Source organism: Otolemur garnettii, unplaced genomic scaffold (assembly GCF_000181295.1).
Source record: "Otolemur garnettii isolate 467f Iridium unplaced genomic scaffold, OtoGar3 scaffold00029, whole genome shotgun sequence".
NCBI lineage: Eukaryota > Metazoa > Chordata > Mammalia > Primates > Galagidae > Otolemur > Otolemur garnettii.
Window position 1 is genome coordinate 18,216,467 of NW_003852424.1, and position 12,826 is coordinate 18,229,292.

Consider the following 12,826-nt stretch of genomic DNA (forward strand, 5'->3'; position numbering starts at 1 on the left):
AAAAAAAAAAAAAATCACTTCATTGCTTTCCTTTTCCCTTGATCCCTTTCTCCTTTCATTTCTAAACCAAACAAAAAAAGCTTCACATAAATATAATATTAATTTCTATATTTTTGTGTTTTTACTAATGTTGGGGCTCAGAAAATAGTACCCCAAAAATGAAGGCCTCAGATGCAGCCTCAAGAAGCAAAAGTTTTTCTTTGACCTTGTCCTGTTTTCCTACCTCTCAGTCCCATTCTGGTTTCTATGGTTTCATGAACTAACTATAGAAGCCAGAATCCCTCTTCCCAAAGTAGGTCATAGAAACCAACACTCCTTATCCTAAAAGCCAGTCATCAAACCTAAAAATATTTGGTGTAAAAACTGGCCATTAAGAAACTATGACTTATGACTATAGGTCATAATACCCCTGCTCCAGAGAAGGTCCTGCCCCATACCTAAAGGAAGAATGCATGCTCAGAGAGGCCAAGAAGCTAGACAGATAGGCCTTGCTGGGTTTCCCCACTCAGTCTATTAACATTTGATCATACCCTTTCTGTCCAATCATATTTGTACATGGCGATCTATAATTTCTTGAACCAAGCATAAAAATGGACAATTTATCTTATATCATTGGGTTGTCATTCTGAAGGTTTCCATGTATTAATTTTAAATAAATTTGTATTTCTTTTTTCCTGTTACTCTACATCTTGTCAATGATTTTTTTAGCAGACTTTTGGAGAGCCAAAAGGAACCTTTTCCTTGGCCCCAACTACCTATCTATGTGTTCACAAACTATAAAATAATGCTTTATATTATTTCTAAATTTGCACACATGCAATCACACTGTATAGGCCATTCTATAACCACTTTAAAAATCAAGCTACATAAGTTTGGCACACCTATGTGGACATAGAAGTCTAAACTCTCTTAATTTCTGGATGCTGATTCTTGCCAATACCCAGAAAGTTGAAAACATTCTCATTGCTTTCTAATCATATACATAGTTGTCACAGAGATGAGTCAATACCTTCAGACTCTCAGCTTTCCCTAATAGTTCATTTTTAGCTCCCTGGGTTTGTAACCCAGACTCTTTTCTTTATGTGAGCATTAGCATCAGCTGTGGAAAATTAAACCTGGTTCTGCACTCCCATGGCTCTCATGGTTTCAGTTCCTGCTCAGCGCTTGGACTTTAAGTCCCTTCTTACTTAATAACTCAGAGGAGCTATCCTTTAGATTTTGGGTTTGACCATTTATACCTATTTAAACTGTATTGTGAGAGAGTAAACTACCTCTTAGCAGCCAGGCTAATGAGTGGGGGCCTGGACGAATCTATCACTGAGAAGAATCAGAAAAGGAGCCTGGCTCATGTGAATACAAAGTATTCATTATGTTATCCTCATCATTCATTGAAGTAAGTTTTACTATTTTCTGTATAAGATAAAAGAAAATAAAAACAAATTTGTATCATCTACATTTTGACAATTTAAGTATAGAAAATCTAAGTCAATTATGGTCAGGGTGTGTGTAAATTTTACTTTCTTGTGTAAGAGATTTTTCCCTGAGTCATTCTGAAGGACTCTGGACCCTGGGATAAATAGTCATCAACTTTAGAATTGGAACATCACATAACAGCCTGGGCAACATGAACAAGACCCTGTCTCTACTGAAAAAAAAAAAAAGAAGAAGAAGAAGAAAAGAAAAATTAGCCAAGCATGGTGGCAATCAGGGCCTATAGTCCCAGCTACTTGGGAGGCTAAGGCAGGAGGATCAATTGAGCTTAGTAATTGGAGGATGTACCTCCCTACTCCAGCCTGGGTGACAAAGAGAGATCCCATATCACTAAAACAAAACAAAACAAAACAAAAAAACCTGGATGTCATATCGTAGTGGGCTTCTGTAATTCAAATACTTGTGAGGCTGAGGGAGGAAGATCACTTGAACCCAGGGATTTAAGGTTGCTGTAAGTTAGACTGATGCCATGGCATTTCAGCCTGGGCAACAGAATGAGACACTTTCTCAAAAAATAAAATATTCCAAAAAATCATATGAATTATGTATAACCCTGAATTATCCAAGTTAGAACATATTAGTTTTGCCATTTTATTTTTAACTTTATTTTAAAGTGCTCATGAGTTGTTTGTTCTCGCATTCTACTTGGTTTGATGTGGTAGAAATAGACTCAAGTTGTCTTTGTGTAGAAAGAAAAAGAAAAATTGGCTCGGCGCCTGTGGCTCAAGTGGCTAAGGTGCCAGCCACATACACCTAAGATGGCGGGTTCAAATCCAGCCCAGACCCACCAAACAACAATGATGGCTGCAACCAAAAAATAGCCTGGCATTGTGGCAGGCGCCTGTGGTCCCAGCTACTTGGGAGGTGGAGGCAGGAGACTCGCTTGAGCCCAGGAGTTAGAGGTTGCTGTGAGCTGTGATGCCACAGCACTCCACCCAGAGGTTGACAGCTTGAGGCTCTATCTCAAAAAAAAAAAGAAAGAAAGAAAGAAAGAAAAGTCCTCTTTCCTTCCTCTCTATGATTAGTTTTAAACATTTGAATATAGATTGAAATATTTCCTGATTTAGATTTTAATGCTCATGTCTGGGTAAAATTTCAGAGGACCTCAGTGCATAATCCCATTGAATTCATCATAGGAAATCTGTTCTCTCTAGTCTAGAAGCCAAGGATGGGCCCCAGCACAGGTAGAAGAAGAACTCTTACTTGCACTCTCTCTCCCAAAGCTCACAGTGATCAGCAAGGATTCAGATGTTCAAGCACAGCTGTCAGGCAAGCACACTGAATGAGCCTAAAGCTTGTAACAAAACTTGACTAAATGGCAGTGAGCATTTTCTGGAACTTGTTTTTCACACATATTCTACCCCGTGAACCCATGTGTGGTATGTCTGCTTGGAATCTTACCTCCTCATCATAGTTCTGGCAAATTCATTTTTTTCCAGGTTTAAGTCAAGCTTCTGTTTTGTCTTACTGTATATAGGACAAATGGTCAATTTGTTTATCAGTCTGACATTACTGGATCATGTGCTGGTCACCATTCATAGTGGAACACTGTTTCTATTATTTTGCCTTACATCAGCTGAGCAAAATGGTGCATCTCATGTTATCTACACAACTTTGTTTTCTTAAACGTATCTGCCTTCTAGTCTACTTTCCAGTTTCATTGCCACTTATTTTAGCAACTGTAGTACCAGGAATGCCCAGCTAAAGCTGCAAAATGAGGATAATGGCTGCAATTGAGGATAATGGTCACAGAAAAGAAAAAAAAATTGTAAACAATATAATCTATAGGCGAATACATGGAGGAAAATCAAGAATGCGCATGGGCTTCCAGATAGAACAGCAAACAATTAAGTTGATACTTAATGTAGAAAGGATTTCATTAACTATTAAGTAAGACAGTGTTACATTTTTAACTAGGACATGTTATATAATTATCCAAATATCTCTAATTACTACCTGAGATTTGGAGCAAATGTATTTTATTTTGTTAAGTCTCACTGAAAGCACATGTAGTAAGAAAAAGAGTCAGGCTAGGGCAGACATGACATAGCTGGCCTGGCTGATTTAAGTCCCGCCTGACCTTTGCTTCCTGTCTCCCACTTTCATTATTTTATAAATTTAGCTCCCACCCTAAAGATACCCATTTGAATAGTTTAGGAACATTGATTTAGGAAATTAACTTTTGAATTCAAAATGCTATAATAAGAAACTGAGTTATTATTTAAAATAAGGGTTACTGTGGTCTTTGTTTTGGGAAGATAGATTTAGGAAACTAACTTTTGAATTGAAAATGTTGTAATAGATTGTCACTGGGTTATGGTGTTTATTATTTAAAATAAGAGTTAATGTAGTCTTTGCTTTGAACCATTATGTATAAAACTGTGATTCTGGAAATGGAAGAGCAGAATGGTCTTGGAGTGGATACTCTCGCTGTTCTCCAGAATTGCTGGCTTTCTGACAAATAAAGTTTGGTGGCCCTATCCCTATCTCTGCATAGTGGCTATATAGGCATATTACTATGTCTATGGGAGAATCACATAATGATTACTCAGTATCTCCATGGGATCCAGATATTTTTATACATGCCTTTTAGAGGGGAGGGAGGATATGAGGAGTACAAACAATTCTATTGAGGAGAAACAAGTGGTGCTAGGGAGGAGTATCAACAAATATTTCTGATACAATGCATTTATTTAAATATTTGTATGGATGCTCTTTACTTTGGAGAGGGAGTTAGTTTTTCTGTTAACTTTGGTACTTTGAGGATGTTGAATTTTGTCTATTGGTTTTTGTTGATGATGCTGAATTGCCAAATAGAAGAATGTATTTTCACAACTTAAATGTAAATTATTATTTAAATATGGGTTAATGAACTTCCTCAGTCTAATGCCCTGTTTTAGGAGAGGAGGATGAATATTGCTTATGCTGCTGGGCCAAGTATATGAGGTGCTGGAATTTGAATCTAGGAGCTCCTTGTTCTTATCTGAAACATTTTTGTTTATTAGCCCTCAATGACCATGTCAGTCATTTAAGGTGTAGCTATATTCCAAATCTTGGAGAAAATGCAAAGAATATTTTTTCTCTTATTGTCTTCTTTTTCTTTTGTTGTTTTGCTCTTTGCTACCTTTATGAAAATGAGAAGTTTGCCTTAGACTTGACTTAGCTTCTCTCAGGTTCCAACATTTATGATAAAAACTTTGATTTTGCTCAATTCCTTTTAATTGAGAGAGGGAGGAGACTTATTTTTTTTCTTAGTGCTAAATCAGGATGGGGAGGAAGATCATTAACCTCCATTGTTGTTGTGACAAGCTATTTATTGACCATTACACTGTTTAGTTTTCATTATATTCAATTAGTTGTGGCTTCTATTCATCAGACACCTGTGTTTACAAAGATAGGACTCCAACTGAAATGGCTTTCGAAGAAAAAGAAAGAGTAAAAGAAAAGATGAAAACTGAGGTGGGTCACAGAAGAAAAGAATGAGCAGCTGGAACAAGTGCAATTCTGGAGACCAAAGAGACAGGAATTAAATCTCTGCCCCCAAAATGAATCAAAAACCTTCAAACTCTCATTTCACTGATCTTCTTATACTTCCCCTCCCTTCTCTTAACCTTCTCCAAGAGGCAATAGACATGTCCACATTCCAGCATCTTATTCTTATCCATAAAAGGGGAGAAAAAGCAACTATATTCAAACTCCGCATCTGAAAACTCCAGGAAAGGTACTTGTCTCAGTTCAGAATACTTTATTGCCATTAGAACCAATCTGTGGTCATGTGGGTGCAGTGGCAACTACTCTGACTGGCAACTCCCACCATCCCAATGTTTTTCAAGCTACAGATTACTACTCTTTTAAAATCAATTTAGTGCCTCTTAAATGGCATTTTTAAAACAAAATGAATGAAGTTAAAATAGAATGGAACAGATGAGAGTGCATCCCACTTAGTTAAGAATTGTTTTGTGAAACTTTTGATTCGGAAACACATATGTGTAATAAACATATTATTGCAGCACAATGTAAAAATGTGTATTTCTTACTGTAGATTATACTCTGAAAGGATTCATATTCTTTCTTGACTGGATGTTTTACAAATCTTATTTCTATTAATAATGTCTCTGCTTTCCAAATTTAATGCTTTTGTTGTCCTTTCAAAAAGAACAGCCTAGAAAATAATTGTTTAACTACTTAATTGCTTCACTTGTCATTACCTTATGAGTTGAATGGTTAGATACATTTACTTCTCCTCTGGAGTCCAAAGTCAAAGGTTTTGTTTTGTGTATGTGCTTCTGTCCTCACTCGAGGGTACACTCTGTCCCACAGTGCAATCTGGGAACTGACCTAAGTAGGGTTCTGGTTGTTAAGCAATGGTAGATGCCAAAGAAACTTAAGGTGACTGGAGTTAGATTTAATAAAAGCAAGTTTTAGATTAACATCTGTCACATGACAGACACTTATGAATGTCTAACCATCACATTGCACCAAATGTTCATTCCTGGCAGATGTAAACGGGATTCCAGAGGTAGGATTCTGTTATCTCTAGAGTTACCCTTAGGGTTATTTTCAGGCAAAAGGAAATCAAGCTAAACTAACAGTTTAGACACACGTGCTCAATGAAAAGTGAAGCTTAAGATATCCTCCCTAAAACTATAAATGAAAGACCTTGCAGGATTCTCCAGATCTGGACTCAGCAGAATCTGGCTATGGTAGAGGCTTTTGTAGGACTCGCCTTTGGCCTATGACTCTCTTTCACATCATCTTGGTTGACCACCCAGGGAGGAGACTTCTTGGGAAAACTGACAGCCCATGGAGTGAAACCTTAAACCAATTCACACATACGTATTTTCCTATATTAAAATATCTAAAGGCTAAATACAGTCGTAATATGCCAAATACAGTGTATTAAAGCACATACCTTAGGCTTGGAGAACTAAATTAATCAACAATTGACAAACCTATTGACATTTCACAGCAAGTAAACAACCCAAATGAACAAAAGTGCTTTAAAAGTGCTGTTCTCGACATCACGGAATAATGTTTTTCACAAAACTACAAAGAAGATAATAATAATAATAGGTTATTATTGGTTAATAGATAATAACCAATAATAATTATAGGTTTATTACACATATGTGCTTCAGAATCAAAAGTTTCACAAAACAATTCTTAACGATTCTATTTTCTACTTGCATGAAAATCCAATGCTAAACTCATCTTTAAAGAAACTACTGTTACATGATTTTGCTGAAGACAAAGTAGAGACAAGATAGCGAATGAAAGGAAAGGATGGACTTTATTGAAATTTTGTTTTGCAGTATCTGCCTACACTTTTCTTTGAACTTGTGGCTGGCTCTTAAAAGAGCCTTTGGTTTCGATCTTTCTCTCCCACCTCCCTGTTGGCTTATGTGGGGTTAATTACTCGCCCTTGACCTTATAATCCTTAAAATGGCTTTGAATCTTCTTGGGCAGTAGCACTGCCTGATGTTGGGCACAACCGTGCCCTGCGTGATAGTAATTTGGCCCTGCAGTTTATTGAACACTTTGTTGTTGCGTTTGGCCAGCTGCAGGTGGCGCGGGATGTTGTCTGTTTTCCTATCTCACCAACTCCAGGATCTTAGGGGTTAAGTAATCCAGCGCAGCTGCCAGACACACCATCACGCCGCCAGCGACTGCTCAGAATACCTGCCTTTGCGCAGACTGGAGTCGGCAGAAAAGAACGTCTACGCTTTCGCGTGAGCCTTGCCGCCCTGAGGCCCACAAGAAGACCTCTTCTGCGATGTAGCGCCCTCTACAATGCAAAAGAAAAAACGAAAATCAGAGGGGATAGACACACAGCCATGTAATTTTATAGTCTGCATTTATACCCAAAGAACAAATGTAGAAAGTCCTATGCCTCGCGGAAACCCACATAGGTCGGGGATGTTAAACTACTGACAGCAGCCTCCTAAGAGTATAGGAAACTCCTGTCAAAAAGGGGAGGGTGATGAGACAGGGTCTTTTACAATTCCATACAAAACGACCTCTTCCCATGTTCCCAGGAGGATCCCAGGGCATTGTGCCACACTGGATCAGAGTGCAGATCTGCAAAATTGCCAAGGTCCGTGGAAAAGCCACTCTTCCACACAAACCATCTGATTAATTTGCTATTTTACCTTCAGTAGTTAAATCTGTTTTCTAAATATATTATATAATGGCCGAAGGCAATGATAAAAGAAACAGCGATAATAGTGAAATTGAATTTCTGAAATATAATACATAGCTTTACATGACATATATTATTACTCTCATGTCACTAACAGGCTTCAATTAAAAATAATTGTAAAATATTGGCATCTACCTATTTAGTGACTCCTAAGATGCATATAGTCCTTTTCTCCTTTAACAAGTATTATGAATTATGTTTATCATTTTTAACAGTAGCAACAATAAAACCCATAACAATAGAATAGTATCTGAAATTACTGAGACAAAATGCTTTTAAATCTAGAAGTTGTATATAACTAAAATATAATTTAAGGGTGAAATAAAGACAGGTTTAGGCAAAGCATGAAAAATTTTACAACTCACAGTAAGATATTTAGCTTAATATATATTAAAATGTCAAGATCATTTGCACTATTTGTATTTCAGAAATCAAAATTATTATTATTATTATTATTTTTTTGAGAAAGAATCTTGTTTTGTCATCCTTGGTAAAATGCAACCTCAAACTCCTGGCTCAAGCAATCTTCCTGCCTCACCTCCAAGAAGTTGGGACTATAGGAGAACAAAGCCCAGTTAATTTTTTTTTCTTTTCTATTTTTGCTCGAGACTGGGTCTTGCTCTTGCTTAGGTTGGTCATCTGAAAGTTTTATAAAACATTGTTGGTAAAAATGTAAGGAAATACGCAATGAAATAAATTACTGATAGATGTGTAAATTGTTAAAGCCTTCTGTGAAGAACAATTTGAAAGTCTATCAACATTTAAAATGTAGATACTTTTGACTCATAAACTCAAACAAGAGATTTTTCTCTGCAGTTACACATGCACAGGTGTGCACCAAAGCAATGGTCCCCAGGGACCCATTTCATGGAAGACAATTTTTTCACAGGGCTAGGGAGGGGTTTCTAACAGGCAGTAGAACTCAAGGGGTGATGCGAGCTAGCAGTGAAGAACCGCTGTAAATACAGATGAAGCTTTGCTCACTCTCCCTGTTCACCTCCTGCTGTGAAGCCCACTTCCTAACAGGCCACAGACCAGAACCTTTTGGGCACCAGGGACTGGTTTCCTGGAAGACAACTTTTCCATGGACTGAGGGGAGTGGGAAATGGGACAGATGGTGGAGCTTAGGCAATGATGCTATGTGGCCCAGTTCCTAACAGGCCACAGACTGGTAGGGGTTGGGGACCATCTAGTTTCATGGAAGACAATTTTTTTTTTTTTTTTGAGACAGAATCTCACTTTGTCGCCCTAGGTAGAGTGCTATGGTGTCACAGTTCACAGTAACGTCAAACTCTTGGGTTTAAGCAATTCTCTTATCTCAGCCTCCCAAGTAGCTAGGACTTTAGGTGTCCACCAATGGAAGACAATTTTTTCTTAAGACTGCAGGAGAGAGGGATGGACATAAGATTCTCATAAGGCGTAGGCAACCTAGATCCTCACATGTGCAGTTCACGCTCCTATGAATCTAAAGCCACTGCTGATGTGACAGGAGGTAGAGCTCAGGCAATAATGCCAGTGATGGGGAGCAGTATAAATATGCAATAAATACAGATAAAGCTTTGCTCACTAGCCCCACTGCTCACCTCATGCTGTCAGTCTCGTTCCTAACAGAGCACAGATGGGTACCAGTCTACTGGGACTTGGAAACTGCAGTGCTAAAGTGTGCAAGGAGGTTTAGTCCTACATTGTTGATAGCAAAGAAGAAATCAATAACATTGAATATACTCCATTTAATATAGTGAAGGCACTATTCAAAGTGCGTTATATGCCTCAGTGCCCATAGCTCAGTGAGTAGGGTGCTGGCTACATACACTGAAGGTGGCAGATTTTAGCCCAGCCCAGGCCTGCTAAACAACAATGACAACTGCAACCAAAAATAGCCAGGCATTGTGGTGGGTGCCTGTAGTCTCACCTACTTGAGAGGCTGAGGCAAGAGAATTGCTTAAGCCCAAGAGTTTGAGGTTGCTGTGAGCTGTGATGCCATAGTACTCTACCAAGGGCGACATAGACTCTGTCTCAAAAAGAAAAAAAAGTGCATTACATATAGTAACTCATTGATTGGCTCTCCCAGCAATCCCCTGAGACCAAAACATGACCCATGAAGAAACTGAGGAGCAGAGTTGGTAGGTAACTTGGTGGACATTGTTCTGACTGTTTGATATGTTGTGGAAAAGGCAGTCTTATATGTTGACTAACCTATTTTTCTCTTCCTGGGATACTGGACTGCTTGCTTCTCTCTCTCTCTTTTTTTTTTTTTTTTTGAGACAGAGTCTTATTATGTCACCTTTGGTAGAGTGCTGTGGTGTCAGAGCTCACAGCAACCTCAAACTCTTGGCCTTAAGAGATTCTCTTGCCTCAGCCTCCCAAGTAGCTGGGACTACAGGTACCCGCCACAACACCTATCTATTTTTCTGTTGCAGTTGTCGTTGTTGCTTAGTTGGCCCAGGCTGGTTTCAAACTCGCCAGCCTGGGTGTATGTGGCTGGCACTGTAACCACTGTGCTACAGGCGCTGAGCTGACTGCTTGTTTCTCATCATCCTTTGAAGTCATTTTGTGCACATCCAGTGAAGAACCTGCATTGAATGGTGATGCCAATAAGAAATAAACCATTGATTTCTTTTTTAAAATTTATTTTTATTATTTTTTATTTTTTGCAGGTTTTTTTTTTTTTTTTTTTGGCCAGGGCTGGGTTTGAACCCACCACCTCTGGTATATGGGCTGGCTCCCTGCTCTTTGAGCCACAGGTGCCACCCAAGCCATTGATTTCTTAAACCACTGAGATTTTGTAGTGTATTAGTTAGCTCTGTATAGTCTAGCTTACTCAGACTAGTTTAGAAATTGGTGCCAAAAGTAGGGTACTATCATATCAAAAATACTAATTCTGCTCTCATTGCTCCGTGGAATAATCACAGATGCAATGAAAGAATGCAATATGAACTGTATTTCTTTTGTTGTTGTTGTTTCCAGCTCTACTGTTAGAGAAGTGAACTGTCTTTCCATGAGGCTGGTGTACAAACTATATACAGACAAGTAAGTAACAACAGATTAGTTTGCAAGGATAGTGTGGTATATTTCATGTTATTTGTTAGTTGAGGCAAACTCCATTTTAAGATCCTCATTCCTTTATTCACCTGTATTTACTAAGAAAAAGACTCTAAAAACTAAAAACATAGTTTTCAAGCCTCCCTTGAAACTAATGGGGTCTTGATGTATATTTCTGGCCAAGGGCACATAACCATTTTCCTGCTTTGTGAGTGGATGTGAGGTCTGGATGTGCATCCAAACGCTACAAGACAAAAGAATTAGGAGAAAAGCCAAAAGGCTGGGAAGAGGTATATCAGACTACAGGTGACAGATAAACTGAAAATCTCAATTAACAAAAGTAAAAGTCTATGTCTTATTCATATTACCTGTTCATTGAGATAGGCTGCAGCCCTGATCCATGTCATCTTCCCTCTAGGACTGAGCTTGATGGGGTAGACTCTATGTGGAAGACTGCCATGTAAAAAGAAAAGGAATTTGGTGAGCCATGAACTGGTGTTAAGTTTGTTGTGGATGTGAGCCATGTGACTTATATTCCCATTTTATTGGCCAAGGCAAGTCATATGGTTGTCCTCATGCCTGATGCCAATTGGATAGGAAAGTATCACCATCTCAAAAGGAAGGACAGAGATATTTGTGAACAAAAATACAATTCATCACAGTCTAAACTTCTGATCACAAATATTTAGTTCACGTTCCTTTTCATACACAAAATATGTTTGAATGAGTGCCCCTCCCTCATGCCAGGAAAGAAAACCCAAAAGTCCCATTTAATCACAGCATTGAAGTGTAGGATCTCATAATAATCTCTACGTCAGTCTAGATTTGCGTCCTTTTGTCCCAAAAACCAAAAAACTAAAATGACAAGTCCGTCCTACCTTCATCCTTCCTTACAAACCCACATACAACAGTGGAACAGGAACAAGAGAACTTTGAAAATAGACATTAGTCACTTGCCCAAAGATATTTTGAAATTATTCAGGGCAGATATTGCAAAAGTTTTCTACCCTGAAAGTGGGAAATAATCCTTGATTAGTCTGTAATTCTACGCGCTCAGAATAGCTCCACGGTTCATTGTTTTCTATGGCTCTTAGCTCCACCTTCTGGAAAACCTTTTCCATTACTCTTGGCCACATTTGAAGAGGAACATATGCCCCCTCCCTGGGAACTGAGCGATTTTCACAGTCCATCTTCTGAAAAAAAAAAAAAAAAATTGGTGTTCCAAGGCAATATTTGGGGTCCTAAATAGTCACAGTTTTCTTTAGCCTAGGTTTATTCATATTGCAACTCTCAAAAATTTTTTCAGTGTCTTGTTTATTTAATTACAACCAACTTCACATGCTAATTACACCTCTCTCAATTCATTTGGAGATTTGCTATTCTCTCACCAACTCCTTCTCTAGACTTGATTTTGAGCATTTCGAGTCTATCAGGTTCCAGAGGGAAATCCATGTCCTTAGTCTCATTTTCCTGAGCCATCTTATTGAGCCAAAAGTAATTACTGGACACTATCTTAATCTAGATGTTTAAACAATTGGTTACAGTTTCTCTCATTGCTTTGGATTTAGTTTTTGTCATGAGAAAAATGTTTCAATATGTTTATTGTTTTCTAAATCATTTCTCAATGAGAGGAAGTTTCTTCTAAACCTACATGTTAAAATATTCTGAAACTGGCAAATTATTTTCTGGTCTCATGTATTTTTAGAGAACATTGTCAAATGCAGCCAATAGTAACAAAGGCACAATACTAACATTGAATATCCCAACCACTTCACCTAAATGAAGAAGCTCATTAGGTTTATTTTCTGCCTTCCAAGTTGTTTTTAGCAAAAATTTTACTGAGTATTTCACCAACATATAAAAAGTGTTATCTGTCTAAGCTTTAAGGGAAATTTTTTTCTTGATCGGTCCTAAAGCCAACACCACACATTTTGAGGTTTTGTTTTATTCAATTTTTGAAAATTAAATCATAGCTGTGTACATTAATGCAGTCATGGCATACAATGTGCTGGTTTTATATACAATTTGAAATATTTTCATCAAACTGGTTAACATAGCCTTCATGGCATTTTCTTAGTTATTGTGTTAAGACAT